The sequence below is a fragment of the Melanotaenia boesemani genome, chromosome 8 (assembly GCF_017639745.1).
Source record: "Melanotaenia boesemani isolate fMelBoe1 chromosome 8, fMelBoe1.pri, whole genome shotgun sequence".
NCBI classification, from domain to species: Eukaryota; Metazoa; Chordata; class Actinopteri; order Atheriniformes; family Melanotaeniidae; genus Melanotaenia; species Melanotaenia boesemani.
Genome location: NC_055689.1, coordinates 5,262,631 through 5,270,785, shown reverse-complemented (window position 1 = coordinate 5,270,785; position 8,155 = coordinate 5,262,631).

The following is an 8,155-nucleotide window of genomic DNA, read 5'->3' as shown; positions in this document are numbered from 1 at the left end:
GAGCGTAGATCCTGGAACTACAGTCCTCAGTAAGACCAGGAAAGTAGATCCTAGAATTCTGGTCCTCACTAAAACCTGGAAAGTAGATCCTAGAACTCCAGTCCTCACTAAGACCAGGAACGCAGATCCTAGAACTCAGTCCTCACTAATGCCAGGAACGTAGATCCTAGTACTCCAGTTCTCACTAAGACCAGGAAAGTAGAGTCTAGTACTCCAGTCCTCACTAGGATCAAAAAAGCAGATCCTAGTACTCCAGTCCTCACTAAGACCAGGAACGTAGATCCTAGAACTTAGTCCTTGCTAAGAGCATTAAAGTAGTTCCTAGAACTCCAGTCTTCACTAGGACCAGACGGGCAGATTCTAGAACTCCAGTCCTCACTAAGACCTGGAGCGTAGATCTTAAAACTCCAGTCCTCACTAAGACCAGGAAAGTAGATCCTAGAACTCCAGTCCTCACTAAAACCTGGAAAGTAGATCCTAGAACTCCAGTCCTCACTAAGACCAGGAAAGTAGATCCTAAAATTCCAGTCCTCACTAAGACTAGGAAAGTTAATCTTAGAACTCCATTCCTCACTAAGACCATGAAAGTAGATTCTAGAACTCCAGTCCTCACTAAAACCAGGAAAGTAGATCCTAGAACTCCAGTCCTCATGTAACACGGGGAGATGGGGCCCGGATCGTGACTGGGGGCGGGACCACAAGAGCCCACTGGTAGACCAACCCAATTCCCAAAGAATGGTCTAGGGCTCCCTATTACGGAGTACGCAAGTTGGATCTGGCCATTAATTTATAGAAACAAGACAGTGTAGAAAAAAATAATAGTCCTCACTTAGTCCAGGAAAGTAGATCCTAGAACTCCAGTCCTCACTATGACCAGGAGAGTAGATCCTAGAACTCCAGTCCTCACTAAGACCAGGAACGTAGATCCTATAACTTAGTCCTTGCTAAGACCAGGAAAGTAGATCCTAGAACTCCAGTCCTTACTAAGACCAGGAACGTAGATCCTAGAACTGCAGTCGTCACTAAGACCATGAAAGTAGATTTTAGAACTCCAGTCCTCACTAGGACCAGACGAGTAGATCCTAGAACTCCAGTCCTCACTTAGACCAGGAACGTAGATCCTAGAACTCCAGTCCTCACTTAGACCAGGAAAGTAATTCCTAGAACTCCAGTCCTCACTAGGACCAGGAACGTAGATCCTAGAACTCCAGTCCTCACTAATACCAGGAACGTAGATCCTAGAACTCCAGTCCTCACTAAGACCAGGCACGTAGATCCTAGAACTCCAGTCCTCACTAAGACCAGAAACGTAGATCCTAGAACTACAGTCCTTACTAAGACCAGGAAAGTAGATCCTAGAACTCGAGTCCTCACTAAGACCAGGAAAGTAGATCCTAGAATTCCGGTCCTCACTAAGACCAGGAAAGATGATCTTAGAACTATATTTCTCACTAAGACCTGGAGCGTAGATCCTGGAACTACAGTCCTCACTAAGACCAGGAAAGTAGATCCTAGAATTCCGGTCCTCACTAAAACCTGGAAAGTAGATCCTAGAACTCCAGTCCTCACTAAGACCAGGAACGCAGATCCTAGAACTAAGTCCTCACTAATGCCGGGAAAGTAGATCATAGTACTCCAGTCCTCACTAAGACCAGGGAAGTAGAGTCTAGAACTCCAGTCCTCACTAGGATCAAAAAAGCAGATCCTAGTACTCCAGTCCTCACTAAGACCAGGAACGTAGATCCTAGAACTTAGTCCTTGCTAAGAGCATTAAAGTAGATCCTAGAACTCCAGTCTTCACTAGGACCAGACGGGCAGATTCTAAATCTCCAGTCCTCACTAAGACCTGGAGCATAGATCCTAGAACTCCAGTCCTCACTAAGACCAGAAGAGTAGATTCTAGAACTCCAGTCCTCACTAAGACCTGGAGCGTAGATCTTAAAACTCCAGTCCTCACTAAGACCTGGAACGTAGATCCCTGAACTACAGTCCTCACTAAGACCAGGAAAGTAGATCCTAGAACTCCAGTCCTCACTAAAACCTGGAAAGTAGATCCTAGAACTCCAGTCCTCACTAAGACCAGGAAAGTAGATCCTAGAACTCCAGTCCTCACTATGACTAGGAATGTAGATCCTAGAACTCCAGTCCTCACTAAGACCAGGAACGTAGATCCTATAACTTAGTCCTTGCTAAGACCAGGAAAGTAGATCCTAGAACTCCAGTCCTTACTAAGACCAGGAACGTAGATCCTAGAACTGCAGTCGTCACTAAGACCATGAAAGTAGATTTTAGAACTCCAGTCCTCACTAGGACCAGACGAGTAGATCCTAGAACTCCAGTCCTCACTTAGACCAGGAACGTAGATCCTAGAACTCCAGTCCTCACTTAGACCAGGAAAGTAATTCCTAGAACTCCAGTCCTCACTAGGACCAGGAACGTAGATCCTAGAACTCCAGTCCTCACTAATACCAGGAACGTAGATCCTAGAACTCCAGTCCTCACTAAGACCAGGCACGTAGATCCTAGAACTCCAGTCCTCACTAAGACCAGAAACGTAGATCCTAGAACTACAGTCCTCACTAAGACCAGGAAAGTAGATCCTAGAATTCCGATCCTCACTAAAACCTGGAAAGTAGATCCTAGAACTCCAGTCCTCACTAAGACCAGGAACGCAGATCCTAGAACTCAGTCCTTACTAAGACCAGGAAAGTAGATCCTAGAACTCGAGTTCTCACTAAGACCAGGAAAGTAGATCCTAGAATTCCGGTCCTCACTAAGACCAGGAAAGATGATCTTAGAACTATATTTCTCACTAAGACCTGGAGCGTAGATCCTGGAACTACAGTCCTCACTAAGACCAGGAAAGTAGATCCTAGAATTCCGGTCCTCACTAAAACCTGGAAAGTAGATCCTAGAACTCCAGTCCTCACTAAGACCAGGAACGCAGATCCTAGAACTCAGTCCTCACTAATGCCAGGAACGTAGATCCTAGTACTCCAGTCCTCACTAAGACCAGGAAAGTAGAGTCTAGAACACCAGTCCTCACTAGGATCAAAAAAGCAGATCCTAGTACTACAGTCCTCACTAAGACCAGGAACGTAGATCCTAGAACTTAGTCCTTGCTAAGAGCATTAAAGTAGATCCTAGAACTCCAGTCTTCACTAGGACCAGACGGGCAGATTCTAAATCTCCAGTCCTCACTAAGACCTGGAGCATAGATCCTAGAACTCCAGTCCTCACTAAGACCAGAAGAGTAGATTCTAGAACTCCAGTCCTCACTAAGACCTGGAGCGTAGATCTTAAAACTCCAGTCCTCACTAAGACCTGGAACGTAGATCCCAGAACTACAGTCCTCACTAAGACCAGGAAAGTAGATCCTAGAACTCCAGTCCTCACTAAAACCTGGAAAGTAGATCCTAGAACTCCAGTCCTCACTAAGACCAGGAAAGTAGATCCTAGAACTCCAGTCCTCACTATGACCAGGAATGTAGATCCTAGAACTCCAGTCCTCACTAAGACCAGGAACGTAGATCCTATAACTTTGTCCTTGCTAAGACCAGGAATGTAGATCCTAGAACTCCAGTCCTTACTAAGACCAGGAACGTAGATCCTAGAACTGCAGTCGTCACTAAGACCATGAAAGTAGATTTTAGAACTCCAGTCCTCACTAGGAACAGACGAGTAGATCCTAGAACTACAGTCCTCACTTAGACCAGGAACGTAGATCCTCGAACTCCAGTACTCACTTAGACCAGGAAAGTAATTCCTAGAACTCCAGTCCTCACTAGGACCAGGAACGTATATCCTAGAACTCCAGTCCTCACTAATACCAGGAACGTAGATCCTAGAACTCCAGTCGTCACTAAGACCAGGCACGTAGATCCTAGAACTCCAGTCCTCATTAATACCTGGAGCGTAGATCTTAGAACAGCTATTATTAGAACATTGGCTTTCTTTTGAAAGAACTGACTTCAACATCCTGTTGTTAGTTTACAAAGACCTGAATGGTTTAGGACCAGAATACCTTCAGGATCTTCTGGTTTCTTATGAACCAACCAGATCTCTCAGGTCATCAGGGCCAGGCTATTTTCTGTTCCCAGAATTAAACGTGCAGAAACAGCGTTCAGCTTTTATGCTTCTCACATGTGGAACAAACTCCTAGAAAACTGCAGGTCTGCTGACTCAGCAGTTTTACATCAGGGTTAAAAACTTTTGTATTTGCTGCTTTTTATAAGACCAGCTGTTAATTATTTAATGCATTTTGTCTATTTATTTTAGCTTTTTCTGTTTTTTTTTGTTTTTTTTTCATTCCTTTTATTTCTTTTTAAAGTTTGTGCTTTTTAATACTTCCTGCACCCTGCTGTAATGCTTTTAGTGTTTTATGTAAAGCACCTTGAATTTGCTTGCCTTGAATTAAATTAATTAATCGCTATACCTGCTCCGGAGAGCACCTGTGTGTTGGTGCTGGAGTTGGAGCTCGGCAGTCAAAAGAGAGAAAAAAAATGTTATAAAGAACATTGAACAGGTGTCCACTGTCTTTCTATCCATATGAGAGGAGCTTATGTCCAGATATCTCATCAGCATTTCTAAGCAGAGGTGATATATGGATTCCTACTTGGTAACAGTTAGTCCATTTACATGACCATCAGCATCCGATGTCTGAGGGTAATCAGATAATTGTAGTAATTGTATCTGACATGTCTTCTTCTGAAATGCCATATTTAAAATTTTCTTGTTTATATTTTCCAACCCACTGAATTTCTTTTGGATTACGTACGGATGTATGTGAGTAGATAGTGATGTTTTTTTCAAAACACCTAATCTTTGTTAAAGGTGATGAGGCCCACAGTCTTAGCTTTGCTGCTACTGTGGGAGGTAATACGCTACAAATTAGGCTACACATGAATATTTTACTTAGTTTGTTTTCCAACTTTCCACTGCTGCTTCCATCGTTTCCATCTTCTTATTGGAAGTCTTTGAAAGGACGGAGGTGACTCAGTTTTTTGCACATGCACAAATATAAAAAAAAAGCAAAACAAAACAAATCAGATATACAGGTCCACATGCACAAAGACATAGGAGTAATGGCAAGGCAAGGCAAATGTTTTTGTATATCACGTTTCATGTACAAGACACTTCAAAGTGCTTTACATAAAACATTAAAAGCCTTACAGCAGGGTACCAGAAACAATACCATGTACATTTAAAACTAACTTTAGAAAAAAATAAAAGAAACTGAATAAAAACAGCAAGAAAAACATAAAGTTCCAGTGCGAGGAATTAACAGTTGTTTTGATAAAAGGCAGTAAATATAAAAGTTTTTAACCCTGATTTAAAACAGCTGGGACTTTCAGCAGACCTGTAGTTTTCTGGCAGTTTGTTCCACATTTGAGGAGCATAAAAGCTTAAAACTCCTAAATTAGGATAAAAATTTGGGGGTATTAATCGGATTTTTCACAATCAGATAACTGCCATTTCTGACAAAGGATATCACATAATATTGTACAAATGACCATTTAAATAATCTATATCTCCCAAAATTAGTTATTGATCAGATTTTTGGTGTGCATGTTAATAAGCTCACTGTTTCAGGTCACATTTCTGAATGCAGCACACTGTGCTGAGTGAAAATAGTTTTCCAAGGTACTTCTGAGCCCAATTAGTTTAGCTGATCATAGAGGCATTACAGTTTCTAACAACTTGAAGGAAGGTAATATATATTAGGTTTCCAAAGCTTTTCAAATTTGAACGCACCAGTATGCATCAAATCTTTATAATTTATTATTGAGAAATATGTTTCCTGAAGCTGATTAAATTTTCTTTTGTGGAGTTTAGCACAAAGTTCCAATAAAGTTTCCTTTGTTGGAAAGACTAAGTCTTGAGTCGATTCTCTTTTTTTTTTTACCCAACCCTGGCACCCACACCAGTCACTAATTAATTGGATGGCTTGTATATCTTCTAAACTTGTTTTTCTTTGCATTTCTCCCAACATTTTTCTCCTTTTAATCTGTCGTTTGAATCAGATTACAGATTTTTATATTTTATGATAACAATGGAGTTAATCAGTGAAGACAGAAAATATTTTTCTTTGTACTTGTGACCATTGTTCTACTTTTTATAAACACCTACCTTTTCTGGAAACAGGGTTTGTATCTTCTGTGCTGTTTGGAGATAACTTCTACTTATCTATGCACAAAAACACATTATTGGTAGCTTGACACACTATTCTTCATGCATTAGGGTCATCTGAAGTTCAGCATTTATTACCACCTGCAGTTTAAAAATAGACTTGGTGAGCCTCACACAGACCAAAGCAGTTCAAAGTTCACTGTGCTTTACTCACATGTACCATAAGAACAGTTTTCGTCAGTAGTGTTTTTTTAACAGTCTCTGGAAAAACACAACACTGAAATAAATTATACTATTGTAATGTATTTTTCTTTAACTTATACATGTTGATATGACAGGTGTTTACCATGTGTTTTGGTAACAGCCTTTATGTATGTTGCCAAGCCAGATTTTCTTTTTTCCTTTGATGGATGCTACACCCCAAATTCAAGTGCATGTTACTAGTTCAACAGGGATAACTACTTTCCTCTTTCCTCCTCAAAGGAAAAAAGGGGGCAAAGATTGAGCAGATTTCAGTCATATTTTACTGACATGACCTTTGATCCCTGTCAGGCAACCATGTGCCTGGATCATGTTTTGGGACAGGCATGTTGCTATCCATCTGAGTCTAGGCCCCAGGTCAGAGGAGTTCATGAGAGGGGGTGGGGAGTACTTGTTAACACACAGTGCAGCCTTTTTAACCAGCCAAGCAGGAGAGAGGAACAGATTTGTTCCAGAGTTGGCTGGAAAAAAAAAACACCAAAAAGTGCTGTTTTCATGACATGTATGGCATTCTTTAGCTGGGCCCTGCAGAAAGATTAGAGAGGAGAGAGTTTTGCTTGATGAAAGGAGAAACAAGATGCAACTCATACTCAGAAACAAGTTGCATGTTTATTACATATTACTTATTTATTTATTGCTCACTTTTTGTTCTTTAAAGGAAACTTCACCTATTTCTATGATAACAGTCTGTGTGTCATGATCATTACCACTCAATCAGTAAGAATCATTGTGAAATACTGTCTTTGCTTCTGGAGGCCCCTTTACAAAATAAATATGGCAATGTCATAAGGATCTCATCATGGCTATGTAAGATTTAAGATTTAAGAAAAGGGCATTTACCAAAGGACTAATGGAAGAGAGAGTCATGTTGCATCATGGGAAATGCTTGATGAAGAGAATATCTTGTAAAAAGGCATAAATAAAACAACATTAAATCAATGTGTGATTAAGTGCAATGTATCCTTTAGCTTAAAGTAAATGCAACAATGCATTTTTCTGGCAAAGTAAAATGTGAACTTCCTTTAAAGGGAAAAAAAGAGAGAGGTACATTTTTACCTTGCAAAATAAACAAAAACTGCCATGTCTGTATGATGCTATCATGTCTGATGGCCTCTTGTGCTGATAACCACCACATGCAGCATTTTGTTCCATGTCTGCTGTCTGCTTTCACAAGCTTGCAAAACCCCTTAACGTCAAGCCGAAGATGATGCGCTGATATAAGCAGCAAACGACTGGCTAATCAAATCTACACATCCTCTTTGCTTGCAAATGAACAGCCAAATCAGATGTTTATGTTTTCCAAAAGTTCTGCAGTCGACTGACCAAGTTTTGTCTGCTCTCATTTAAACCAGAAAATACTGCCTCATTTAGAGAATGTGGAGATAAAAGGGCCACAGAAACCACAAGGGAATAAAAAACTCTGTTAAAAACATGAACTACAAATAGACTGCTTTGTTGCCATAGCCACATGAACTGCTTTAAATTACCTGTTGAGCTGCACTGCACATTTATTTTATGAAAAAGAATTGTTCTTTTCCTAAATGTGTAGAAATAAATTTATCAGCCAAAGTTATTTCCTCCTAAATGATCTTTAATGTTATTATCTTCAAACTTCTTGTGCACTGCATCCTGTTTGTGAGCTGCCATGTTTTGAAGCTTCACTGGGATTTATTGAAAGCATATATGAATATTTCAAAGTCAACAAATGAAAGTCAAACTGTCATTTTCACACCATTACATTTTACTAAGAAGGAAAGTAAGTTAC